The sequence below is a fragment of the Phocoena sinus genome, chromosome 3 (assembly GCF_008692025.1).
Source record: "Phocoena sinus isolate mPhoSin1 chromosome 3, mPhoSin1.pri, whole genome shotgun sequence".
NCBI lineage: Eukaryota > Metazoa > Chordata > Mammalia > Artiodactyla > Phocoenidae > Phocoena > Phocoena sinus.
In genome coordinates, this window is record NC_045765.1 from 67,029,097 (window position 1) to 67,043,416 (window position 14,320).

The 14,320-nt window shown below is 34.8% G+C and overlaps 1 protein-coding gene across 3 annotated transcripts in view; it reads right to left on the bottom strand.

Moving 5' to 3' along the window:
* The window catches only part of MEGF10 (multiple EGF like domains 10), a 393,852-nt gene that overhangs the window by 215,397 nt on the left and 164,135 nt on the right, over positions 1 to 14,320 (bottom strand). For 2 of the 3 annotated variants that reach the window (XM_032627808.1, XM_032627810.1), the window contains one exon: positions 10,646 to 10,766. The exons of the other annotated variant lie outside the window; for it this stretch is intronic. The gene's annotated coding sequence lies outside the window, so the exon portion shown is untranslated. The remainder of the gene's footprint in view (positions 1 to 10,645; positions 10,767 to 14,320) is intronic. 3 annotated transcript variants of the gene reach the window in all.

Genomic DNA, 14,320 nt, shown 5'->3' on the forward strand with positions numbered 1-14,320 from the left:
TGGGTGGCAGGGGAGTATGATCATTCTTGATTCCAGCCCCACCCCACATTATCAATCTTGTCATCATGGAGAATCACAAGTCAGCCTTGGCAAATTTTTCTCTGCAACCTATTCTCATCTGGAATTGTCAAAGTTCAGGCTCAAACTATCTCATGAATGGACATTTATATTACAAGAGGCTCTTGGGGTGCAATCCCGATTAGAGGGCTCAGTGTAGAACTGCTGCCCTTCAACCACTGCAATGGCTCTTGCCACCACTGTCTTCTTGATCAAAAAATGGATATATAATTAGGTAAGAGAAACTCAGAAAAATGCTTATAAATTCTGTTTCTGCAACCCTATGCCTCTTTCCTTCCATGTCTTCCAAATTCATATTGTTCCAAATCTGAAGCAGAGAATAGATTTTAAATCATTACTGATGGATAATATGCAACCCAAAGTTGATCTAACTGGAATGTGAAAGTACTTACAACTCTTTTCTCTGATTAAGTTGTAGAATTTAAGTGGCCCCATGCTTGAAAGCAACTGTTATCATCATATAATTTTACCTTCTTAATTTTCTTCTCTTCATTTGTGTCCCAATCCCTTAAAACCAATCTCATTTCCTCAGTGTTGTCTCTAGAGACAACTGATGCTTAGCACATATGTCATTTGGTCTCTACTCTGAAATAAGAAAATGTTTCCATTTTTATTCCATAGGGAAGAGAATTCACTGCACAAACAAGAATACTGAACATAACTGGAAAAGTAAGTTAAATATCAGATTGATGGGTCTCTATCTGATTCCTGTTATCATCCTTCTATTAAAAAAAAAAGCTAAACATTTGCATGTGCAGAAAATAAGTTAATTTCTATATTTCACACTATGTAAACATATTATTTTAGCATTTGATAGAAATACTACTGAAGTAGTAGAAAGCAGATCTTAATGTTTTCATGAATGTGAAAAAATAAAACTTTGTTATGTCCTTGTGCTAGCTCTTACAGCTTATAAATAAGTAATAATTTAGCAATTATGTACATACCTATTACAAAGAAATTTAAATGAAAACTGGACATTCTATGTCTTGTCACCGAAAAGCTGAGCTCTGCATCAAGTCTGTTTGCTACGGACAAAGCTTTCTTATAATATTTGAAGGTTTATTTTTTAATATTTTTACCAAATGTTGACTTATGACCTTGCAATTAGACCATGTGTTATGGATTACTTTGTTGAAATGTTTGATGTATATGGTTACTTAAAATTATAAACTATATTTTTCCTAAGAGGTTGGTGTTACCCACCAAGTTGATGAGAATAAACCCATTTGGGCACCACCACCATTTGAATTTGATCTATCTCAAATTATTCCAACCTGAGTAGGAGGAATGAAGGAGATTTTCTCTTCTTTTTTTATAATTAATTAATGTATTTATTTTTGGCCGTGTTGGGTTTTCGTTGCTGCACACAGGCTTTCTCTAGTTGTGGCGAGCAGGGACTACTCTTCCTTGTGGTAAGCGGGCTTCTCACTGTGGTGGCTTCTCTTGTTGCAGAGCACAGGCTCTAGACCCACAGGCTTCAGTAGTTGCAGCACACGGGCTCAGTAGTTGTGGCTCGTGAGCTCTAGAGCACAGGCTCAGTAGTAGTGGCGCATGGGCTTAGTTGCTCCACAGCATGTGGGATCTTCCCAGACCAGGGCTCGAACCTGTGTCCCCTGCATTGGCAGGCAGATTCTTAACCACTGTGCCACCAGGGAAGTCCCAGGAGATTTTCTTAACATTAACCTTTCTTAACATTTATGAACATGACCTATAAAGATGTATTTAAAGGTTCTAACAGATTAATTTTTTTAACATCTTTATTGGAGTATAATTGCTTTACAATGGTGTGTTAGTTTCTGCTTTATAACAAAGTGAATCAGTTATACATATACATATGTTCCCATATCTCTTCCCTCTTGTGTCTCCCTCCCTCCCACCCTCGATATCCCACCGCTCTAGGTGGTCACAAAGCACTGAGCTGATCTCCCTGTGTTATGCGGCTGCAGATTAATTTTAAAACACTGTTCCAGGTAGAGTTTTGAACTGGCAGGCACAGACGTCATGGGCATCATGGGGGGGCAGTGATGGCAGTGCATATTTCCCAGAGTCTTCCCAGTGGTTGATTTGAGATGGAGTGGCAGAGGAGACAGCAGTTCTCTCTAGTGTCCGGTGGGGCAGTGGCAATAGCATTTCCTCCTAGGCCAGTTGCATGCCACAGTTTCCTGGAATCTACTGGATGAAGTGCTCCCCACAAACCAGTGTATAAACCATGAAAGAGACAAGGGACCCAGCAAATGGAAGCTCCAACATGAGGAAAAGGAAAAGGAATGTGCCCAGGATGACAATGAAGGGAAGGTCCTGAAAAAGTGGGGCAGCAAGTCTGGAGAGTAACCAAGTCCAGCGTGAAGTAGAAAGATGGTCCAAATGCATATTTTCAAGAACTGAATTCTTAGATTTTATTTTTTTCTGAGTGCTTGACTGAAATTAGAGGTTCATTCTTTTGGTTTTCTTTTTCTCTCCTTCCTCCCTCCCTTCCTTCCTTCCTCGCTCCCTCCTTCTCTCCTCTCTCTATCCCTCCTTCCTTCCCCCTCTCTGTCAATTGTATCAAAAACAAAGCAAATTTAAAAGTGAGCAATTATTAACTCCCCCCAAAAGCAAGTTTTATATGACAGGAAATTGTAGACACTGTGTATATAGTATTTACATAGACATACTAATTTTAACCTTAGATACTGATAGAGTCAAAAATATTGTCAGGGTAAAGAGAAGAAGGTGAAATGTGCTCGTCTGTGTGGTGTGTATTTGTGTGGGGGAAGTCTTGCTGGGGTTTGAGAAGTAGGTCAGAAAACTAAACCTTACTTTTCACAATAGGAAGTGGATTGATAATCTTCAAAACTGAAAGTAATAAGCAAAACTTAAGATCAGGAAAACCTTCTTCTAGTAAAAACTGCTCAAAGCATTGGAAACTGTTGACTTTGGGAGTGGCAATCAGAAGCTGGAAAGAGTAAAGCCGAGAACTGTTATTATAAGATAGCAGAATTCATCATATTTAAAGTGAGTATGTGTAACTTAGACAAAAATAAAGATTAGAATTTTAAAGAAAAATAATTTCTAAACTCCCCCCCAAATTCCATCACTATTTTCATTAGAATTTCATTGAGTTTATAGATAAATAATGTAGGGAGAACTGGCATCTTTATAATTCTGATTATTTCTCTCTAAAAATATGGTTAAGACTTCTTTTCTATCCTCAGAGCTTTATCATCTTTTTATATGTCCTGTGCATTTTCCATTGTTTGTGCCAAAGCATGCTATATTATTCTTGCTATTATGGTGACATCTTTTTCCATTATGTATTATAACTGATTATTACTAATATATAACAATTTTTCTATATTTATTTTATTTATTTATATGAATTATTTACATTATTTATTTATTTCTATATTTTTCTTGTAACGTGCCACCTTACTGAACACTTCTCATTTTTTTTAACTGATTGTCTTCAGTTTTCTAGGTAGATAATCATAGAAATGTACAGTTATAATTGTGTATTATAATTTTTCTTTCAAATATGTATGACATTTCTTTCAGCTATCCCATTGCATTGGTTAGAACTTGTTGAATACAGCCCTAAGAGTGGGAGTGAGTGGCTGTACTACTTTCAACTTGAATGGAAATAATCCTAGTTTTCTCCAACATGAATATTATTTTTATTGATTTCAGGTAAAAATTTGACCATCTCTTTCTCCTATTTCTAGTACTTCTCCTATCTAAATACTTCTTCATACTTTATTATTTATCATTTGTCTAGTTATCTATTATTCTCTTTACAATGTATGTTCCTAGCGGTATGGATCAGTGTTTGGTCTTATGCCAGAACTGAAAAGAATGCCTGGCTCAACAGAAATTTGTTAAATGAATGAATGAATGGATCAGTGATGGGCAGGTCACCTCTAGACAGTCAGGTGTCCTGTCTCTTTTAACCTGTGAAAAACATTAAGAACTGTCATAGTCTTAAAACGTTTTTGCATTTATGGAATAAACATTACTTCAATATCGTGTGTTACCTGTATTTCCTAGTATTTTACTTTAAATGTTTGCATCCGTGCTTATGAACTTGAACTGCAGCTTTGTTATATGTTATCTTTGTCAGGTTTGGTTTCAGGATTATGTTAGCCATATTAAGTGAGCTCAAATATTTCATATGTTTGCTCTGTAACAGTTTTAAGGTTACATGAATTAGCTGCTAAGTTAAGAGCGTTCACTGAGAAAATAATCTGCATCCTGGTGCTTCTTCAACTTCTCAAGTCATTATTCTTCTATTATGTCTCATTGTTCTTTATTACACGAGATGCGTATGAGCATGCTTTCATTTAAAAAAGTTAAAATTGTACCTAAGAATAAAGACTAAAAATGTGAGGCTGTATCTCCCTCACCCCATCCCAGAGTTAACCATGATTAACAGTTTAGTATAATACTTTCATTTCAGTATTTTTCCTATGCCTTCCCACACATGTGTGTGTGCATGTGTGTGTAAAAAATAAGAGGAATTATCCTGAAACTTATTTTTTTTTCACTTTCCACTTACATATAATAAAAATATGAAATTTGGGCTTCCCTGGTGGTGCAGTGGTTAAGAATCCACCTGCCAATGCAGGGGACACGGGTTCAAGCCCTAGTCTGGGAAAATCCCACATGCCGCGGAGCAACTAAGCCCGTGCGCCACAACTACTGAGCCTGCATCCTGCAACTACTGAAGCCCACACGCCTAGAGTCCATGCTCTGCAACAAGAGAAGACACCACAATGAGAAGCCCGCACTGCAACGAAGGGTAGGCCCCACTTGCTACAACTAGAGAAAGTTCGCGTGCAGCAACAAAGACCCAACGCAGCCAAAAACAACATAAATAAAAATAAATAAATAAATCTTTTAAAAATATATGAAATTCATGTACTACATCCTTTTTAATAATTGTATGTTATTCAACATTATGACTTTACCATAATTTATTTAACTGCTCTTCTGATGATGAATATTTGGCTTTTTTCCCATTTTTCACTATAATAAACACTCCTGCTGTGATCATTCCTATACATAAAACTTTAGGTCCATGTGCATGTGAGGTAGTCTTTAGAATAAACTCCTAAACATGGGATTGCTAAGTCAACAAAAATGGGTAGTTTTTATCTTAGTAGATACTGAAAAATTTCCCTCCAAAATATGTTTGTCCTCTTACCCTCCTGCCAACAAAGTATCAAAGTGCCCCTTTGCCACATCCTTATCAACCTTGGGTATTACCAAGCTTTTATATGTTCGCTAACCACATGAAAATTGATGAAAATGCATCACATTAATTTACCAATGAGTTTGCACATTTTGTAGAGTTTATTGAACATTTGTATTTCTTTTTCTGTAAATTGCTTTTCATATGTATTGTTAATTTTTCTACTGGAGTGTTTGTCTTTTTCCTATTGATTTGTATTTATATTAATCCTTTATTAATATAATACAAATATATTCCAAGGCTGTGGGTTGTCTATTAATGTTGTTTTTTGTGTACATTGTTTTGTTTTTAGTTTTTATATATTTAAATATGTGACGATTTTCATTTATGACTTTAATATTTTATATCTTCGATACAATTTCTTCACCCCATGCTTATGAATGTTTTTTCTATATTTTCATCTGATCATTTTATGTTTAGTTCTTTGAGTATGGTGTAAGGTATGTGTCTAACTATATATCTCTCAAAATGGACAACCAGCTACCCCAATTGTATTTCTTTCAAAATAGGTAACTGAACTTCACCTTGATTTGAGAAGTACTTCAATGTCTTCCAACTGATTTGTTTACCATTGTTATCATTGATAGCAGCTGGCACTTACATAGTTCTGACCATATTCCAAACACTCTTCTAAGGGCTTTATGTGTATTAACCTATTTAATCTTCACAACAATCCTAAGATATAGATGATATAATGGTCCCTATTTTACAAGTAAGGAAACTAAGGCACAGAAAGTTTATTTAACTTGCCCAAGAATGCACAGCTACTATGTGGCCTGGCTTGTGATTCAGAGCTTTTAACTATTATGTGAAATAGCAGTGTATACTTCTAAGTTCTATTCAATCTTAGTAATTATTGTAATAACTTGCCTTTACCTGCACCAACCTTATACTTTTACAGTTATATTTTCAAATATGTTTTAATTTCTAAAAGAGAAGTTTCCCCCATTTTTTTTTTCTTCTCAGAATTTTCCAGGCAATTACTTATTATTTGCTCTACCATTTGACCTATAGAATGAACTTGTTAAGTCTTATAATGATGATTAGGATTGTATTACATTTCTAAATTAACTTGGGAAGGATTAATATCTCAAAATATTGTCTATTTAGGAAGGGGCTATATATCTGCATCTATTGGATCTTCTTATAACTTTTTTCCTATAGTTTTATAGGTTTCAACATATGAATCATATTTTTGTTAGGCACTTTATGGTTTTTATCGTTACTGAGAATGGATTCCATTTCTGTTTTATTCTTTAATATATTGTCGATAATATATAGGAAAGCATTTATTTTTTCTACGCTAATTTTGTATCTAGCCACACTGAACTCTTTATTGATTCTAATAATTTTTTCCTTGGATTTTCAAGGCAATCTTATGCAAATAATTATATTTGTGTCTTTCTTTTATAGTATTTATATATATGTACACATATATATGTTATTCTTTTTGTCTTATTGCATTAGTTAGAGTCAGATTCCATTTAAGGTTAAAGAGCAGCAATGCTAGGAGCAAATTTATCTTGTTTCTAATGTTAATAGGAATGTTTCTTATGTTTTATATTAAATATGATATTTGCTCTTGGTATATGCTAACCTTTACCAGCTTAAGGAAGTTTCCTTCTATTGCTAGCTTGCCAAGACTTATTGTTTACTTGTTTTTAATCGAGTGATTATTGAATTTTAGCAAATGCATTTTTTTGCTCATATTGAAATGTCATGAGGTTTTCCTCCTTTGATCTATTTACGTAGTGAATTACATTAATGGATTTCCTTGTGTTGAGTCATCCTTGAATTAATAATATTTAGGTGTCCACATTTAAGATTGTTGTATCCTCTTGACAAACTGACCTTTTTATTGTGAAACTTATTAATATTAATAGGAACGTCTAGTGCATTTACATTGAATATAATTATTAATATGGTTTAATGGGTTTAATTCTACCATCTTGCAATTTGTTTTTTATTTGTCCCATCTCATGTTTGTTTCTTTGTTGGTTCTTTCTGCTTTCTTTGGCCAATAAAATACTTTGAATACTCGATTTTATTGCCTCTTTTTCTTTCTCTCTCTCCCTTTCTTTCTGTATGTGGGTATGTGTATTAGTGATTTTATTGCCTCTTTTTCTTTCTCTCTCTCCCTTTCTTTCTGTATGTGGTTGTGTGTATTAGTGACTGCTCTTAGGATTACAATCCACATCCTTAACTTATCACAGTCTACCTCTAATTAATATTATATACCATGTCATGTAAAATATAAGAATCTTCCAACAGTCGAACTCCATTTATCCCACCCAATTCTTAACATTATTGTCATAGTTTACCATCACATATGTTAGAAATGCCACAACACAGTTATTATTTTTGCTCAAATCAATTATCTTTTCAAAAAATTTAAAGATAAGAAAATAAAATTTATTTATATTTACAATTTTCAACAATCTTTATTTCTTCTTATAATTCTAAGTTTTATATTCAAGCCAGTGAACTTTCTTTAGCACTTCTCTTAGTGCCATGACTATTATAAACAAATTCCTTCAGTTTACATTCATCTTAAAATAATTTTTAGCTTCCATTCTAGAAGAATATTTTGAAAGATATGACACCTTGGGTTTTATGAGTTTCTTAGATCTGCATAATGATTTTTTTCACCAAGTTTTTAATACTTTTGGTTATTATTTCTTTAAATAGTTCTGACCCATTCTCCTTTTCCTTTTCTTCTGAGATGTCAATTACATGTGGGACAAGTGATACTATTCCATAAGATACTGAGCCTCTGCTCATTTGTTAAAATCTATTTTCTGTTTTCAGTTTTGATATTTTCCATTGATCTGTTTTCAAACTTTTATTCTGCAGTGTCTAAGCTCAAGGCATTGAGGGAAATTGTCATTTCTAGTATTTTTAATTGATATAAACTTTAATATAAACTCTTTTATAGTTTATATTTCTCTTTTGAGATTTCCCACCTATTTGCTCATTATGTCCATGTCTTCCTTTAAATTCTTGAACATGTTTATAATTACCATTTAAAAAATTATGTCCTAACTCTAAAATCTGAATTATCTCAGGATCTCTTTCTATTGCTTGCTTTTTTTGTCTTGATTATGGGTCCCTTTTTCCTACTTCTGTGCATATGTAGTAGTGCTTTTATTGAATGTTGTATGTTATGGATAACATATTGTAGAGCATTTGGATTTTGCTGTCTCTCCTTTAAAGGTGTAGCATTTGTTCTGGCCAACAGCTACATAACTGGGTAATTCTCTTGATTCTTTGGGCTTCATTTTATGCTTTGTTTGGGCAAGTGTATATTAATCTTGACCTTAACCATGGGATATGGTCTTACTCCTGGCTCCTAAAAAGTGACCTTTCTGAGGTCTCAATTTAATGACTGATATGCTCAGTGAAGTCTTTCCACTATGACTGGACCAAAACTTCAACATCTTTTAGCACTGCATAACCTCTGGCATTTCCATTTATTTCTTAGCTCCACTGCAGCTGCTGTCTTGCTGGATCTCAGGTTCTTATAGAATCTTAACCTATAAATGTAAATCCCAGACCAGCTCTCAGCCAAAGAGCTAAGGAGAATCTGCACACTGACTTCTGAGACCTTGATCTGTACAGCTTACTCCTCTCTGGAATCCTATTCTGCTATTTCCAGCTCCTCCTTTACAACCCCTCTGTTTTAATTTCTGCCTCCTCAGCTCAGTGAGACTGATGTTCTTCACTTGGGCTTCACCTCCGTGTGCCACATCCTGGGAAGTGCCCCCAGACATAAAATAAGGTTGAATGTGGTGCTTATCTCATATTTACAGACTTTCCAGGACTCTAGTCCTGTACTGCCTATTATCCAACGCCTAAAAATTGTCACCATGTATTTTGTTCAGTTTTAAAATGGTAGAGTAAATTCAGTAGCAGTTACTCCATGACAGCCTGGAAGTAAACATCTAATAGAGGAAACTATTATCTTTTTAATCCTTGCATCTTACTTCATTGGTTCATTTCACTGTATTTTCTTGCTGCTCCCCCACTAACCACACACACACACACACACACACACACACACACACACACACACACACACTGGCACCTTTTCGAATAATGGGGCTATGTGCTTTTTTCTCTCATGGTCTCACTTAAAATTGGTTTTGTTTTAAAAAAATTTTTAAACATGTTTTAATTTATTCTTTATCAATGTCAATGCCAAATTCATAGTTACAAATATGGATCCTCCTTGTTTGACATTAAACCTTTATCATATTTTACTTTCTCTTTTCCACCTCTCTCCTCACCTGACATCTCTCGGGAACGTTTATAGCATACATTTTTCTTTCTAAAATTCTTTGTTATAAATTGAACTTAGTTTCACAGGCACATTAAAAACAATTCTTTAGTGTTAAATCTAAGGTTTTACTTCTCACTGCTCGTTTTTCTAAAAACATAGCTTTATCTTTATTAAATTCTGTATTTTGATTAGTTTTTGCTTGAAGGTCTACTTTAAGTTATATTTTTTAAAAAGCATACATGAGTCATATAATTTCTGAATTCTTACAAATCTGAACCAGGTTTTCATTTGTCCTTGCATTTAGGTAACAGCTTGGCTCAGTCTATAATTCTTGGAACATAATGCTTTTTCTTCAGAAGTCTTTACATTTTCTCTGAGGTTTTCTGGCATTAGTGTTGCAAATAAAAAGTCTAATGACGTTTTTTAGTGACCTTTTTTTTTTCACAGCTGGCTGCTTCCAGCATTTATTCATTATTCAGGCCATGGAAAACCATCTGGGTATGATTCCTTTTCATTATACTGCTTAGTCTTTGGTAAGCTTTCTCCATATAAACAATGAATCCTTCCACTCTGAAATGTTTTTTCTTTAATTATTGCTTGACATTCATTCATACTATTTTCTCCTTCTGGAACTTCTGTAACAACAATATTGCTTCTCCTACTTCAATCTTTTCTGCCTCTCAACTTTTCTCTTGAATTCCAACTCTCAGAGTTCTAGAAGAATGTCCCATAGTTACTCTTCTTTTATCTCTAAGATCTATTTTTTGGTTCTCGATTTTTACTTTACTTTTCAAACAAAAGTAATATATGATGCCTTTGAACCTAAGAAAATTAGCTTCCCCACCCCCAAGTTCTTCCCTTTATTCTATAGCAACTGTGTTACTAGAGGTTATTTAATCTGAATACTCAACATTTTATGCCCCTCATTTGAACCACTGAATTTCTCAATTTACCTGGCAATTTTTCTCTTATTCTTACAGAGTAAGAATGAATTTTTCCAGGATGAAACACCCAAATGTGAATAGTGGCTCATCAGTGTCCCCTTCATTTACTCCTACCTGTGCCATTTCCATCTCTAACTCTTTAGCTTCAGGGATGCAGATGAGAAGTTTCTGATTATGATGCATAAATGATCTTTCTATATTCCTTTTACATTCCTTGGGTTGTTTCTTTCTGAAACTGGAAAGAAGGCATCAACATGTGATTAGGATACCATATTTGTCACAGCAGTTTCCACTTATTTTTCCTAGACTGTGACAAGAAAATTTTACTTTTGTTTCCCACTTAAAATTCTTTAAAAGAAAAATTGGATATACTTCAAGTTCCTTCCTTATAGAGAAGTAGGAAGGTTGTTCTGATTCCAACAATCTTATGAAAAGAGTCCCTTGTGAGGAGGAAGGGGAAACACATTTTTAAGTTACTTTCCTCCCACTGAAAACATTTTGAAATACTTTCCTTGAAACCAACCTTTGCAATCTTGAATTTACTGTGGACTTCTGTGTCCAACTGCCTAAACAAGAAATAGGGAAATATGCCCATGAAAGTTAACCTCTGCTGAATACAACCATGAAGTAGAAAAAACACAGGGAACATCTGTATTTTATACTGTCAATATGTTCTCTCTTATTCTGGAAGCACAGGTTGTCTTTCCTCTGTCAGCTGCAAAAATATTATCTCTCTGCAGGAATGAAACAAGTGTGGAATATATATTATGCTACCACATTACATGCATACCTAAGCAGAAAACAAAGAAAATAACCATTTAATATATAACTCAATTTGGCCTCCAGGGACAGATAAAAATTTTTATTATAATACCCAAATGGTACAGTACATAAATATACATGGGAAATGTGATAGGACCAAGCCAGGCTCTTTGGCTACATGCTGGTGGCTAAAAATTTATCATCTAACCTCATCCTAATCTTCCTTCTCATAGACATGAAGTAGGGTATATTTTTATAAGAGCCAGGAATTTGGAGCAAAGGAGACCAAAACTGATCACCATTCTTCAGCAGATCATTAATTTCTAAATGTCTGTGGAAAATAACTATTGGCTGATATCTTTCAGTTTCATTTCAAGCATAACCCCTTATACTGTTTACTTACGAAACAACCAAGATAGTAAAAAAAAAAAAAAAAACACTAAACTAACCAAATTGGTAATTTAATAACTTCAGATGATTGGTAATTTAATAACTTCAGATGGTTTAGAGGTATTTATCCCTTTTGAAATCAATAAGCTTTCGTTTGGAATCTTAAATCCACTTTAATGAGCATTCTGCTGGCAGCTGTTTTATTTAGGATCCGAGCTTATACAAACAAAAGTAACAGAGGCTTTTACCTAGATTACAATTTACAGTTAACTTTTGCAGACCACATGACTGATTTGAATGTATAAGTCCCTACAATTCCATTATACATGTTTCTTAAAAATTTGAATGCTTTTAACCAGAGAAGAGCTTATACAGGACGAGTGTTGTCGATGTGAGGAATCTCGATGTTGCTCAGTTATTTGCAGCATGTCTGAAATGGCTCTTCTAACACTGGTTCTGTCTTTGAAAGCCCATACAGAGCAATAACATGACCTTCTTAGAAGCAATAAGTGAAAAACACCCCTGGATAATGCCACTGACTTGCTACATAAGTTGCATTTTTATTGAATTATCAAATTGAAATATTTGTCAACACATAATACCCTATTCTTTGTATCTTCACATTCACTCACTCTGTTTTAATTCTGACAATGTCTTCTGCACTATTTCTTCTCTATAAGAAACTTTTTGAGGTCAAGTAATCTATCCGTATAAAACTTATTAGAAACATCCTCCACAAAACAAGGGGCTGAATTTATTGTCACTGTAATCTGTATTGCTCTGCCTCTGTGCACCAGGCACCTAAGTAGCTCTGGAAGCCTCCAGAGTGTGTTCAGAAATGAAACTTTGGACTCATCACTGTTTCTCTGTGAGATGCTGTCCTATCTTGCACTAATGTTGCCTCCTGGGAGCACTTCAAAGCTATCACGCCCTTAATACACCAAAAAACCATGCTGCATTCCCTTCATAGTTTACAAAATTCTTCATAAAAACAATGACTTCATCATCTGTTATAATTCTACTTTCCACAGGGATCAAAAACTAGTCCTTGAGCCATGTGAGAGATAGCACCAAGTAATGCCTCCCCACCTGTCCTTTTCCCAGGGGCCTTTAATACAACCTCTCTTTAAACCAAAGAAAGAAAAAGAAAAGAAAAAGTACAAATCACACAGACAGACTCCAAATCCCAGCTTCTGCCTCAGCTGGAGCCCCCTGCCCCATTTAAAATATTCAGAGATCACCTCTTATCCATGAATAACCTACTATTGCTCCATGAATATCTTATTGCCATGCTTACCTGAGAATGAAGCTAGCAGAGAGGAAAGCAAGCGGGGAGATGAGGAGAGCCCCCATCCTCATCTTAGCCCAAAACCAGCAATCACCTTTGGTGTCCCTAGTTGCATGTGCCAGTAAATTCCCCTTTTTGCCAAAGTCAGTTCGAATTTGGTTTTATATCACTTGCGACTGAAATAATCTTGACTAATATACTAATAATTACCAAATTTTATTGGGTTATGTAAATATCATTGCCTCGGGAACTTGAAAACAACAGATCCCTGGGATTTCCAACCGTGAAAACTACAGTCTGATGAGTGATTTAATTAAACATGTACATATAGATCACTCCCCAAGCTACATACATAGAAATGAGGAGAGACGAACCTGAAGGAGACAGAAAAAAAAACTTCCGCATTTTGAAACAATGTATTAAGAAGACATGTGCCCAATATCTAGGATTGGAAAGATAAATGATTCCATTTTATGTTGTTATTAAATTGTATGACCTTTCATTAAAGTTAAATGCATTTAGAGGAATTAAGCTTATCAAAAACTTGGCAGTGTAATATAAGTAATGGTTCTTTGTTTATTTGACGACATCCTCCTGTGAGTTGATTCACAATTTTAATTTTGGAAAGCAGTATTTCTTTGATGGGGACTGATGGAATGATGTGAACTGCTACATCGTTTTGCATGAAGTCATATTGATTGTGAAAGGAAACAGAGGCCAAGTGACAACCAATTTTTCAAGGAGCATTATGACAGTAATGTTTCTATATTGTCAAAGGGATCACAACAAATTAAGAACTGAAATTAAACTTTAGGAGACAATTTCCTATCCTTTTGAAGATAAGCACACCAGAATTCTATAGCGACAAAAATTCTAAATATTTTTAGTGGAAAAACCTTATTTAAAAAAATATGTATAAAAGTTATGTACCAATACCAAGCACCTATTTTGGACACAATGGTAAGCAGAAGAAATGGTAAGCAAAACAAAATACAAGAGAGAGCTTGCAACCTAGTGAGAGTGGAAGCATTAATCCAATCACAGAGAACTATAATTCCAATTGGGATAAATGTCACCAGAGAAATATGCCTACCACCATAGAAGACAGTACTGGGGGCTTTACCCTAAACAGATAGATGAAGGAAGGATTTTGTGAAGAAGTGATATTTGAAGAACAAATAAGCACTAAGGAGGTAAAGAGGGAAAAGCACATTCTGGTGAGAGGGACGAGCCTCTCCATGGGAGTAGAGAAGGATGGGGTAAAAATCAGAAACCTGAAAGTACTGTGTGCCCAGAACCTAGGGAAAGGAGGTGGAGAGTAAGGAGAGGCAGGCTGTGCAGGGATGGTA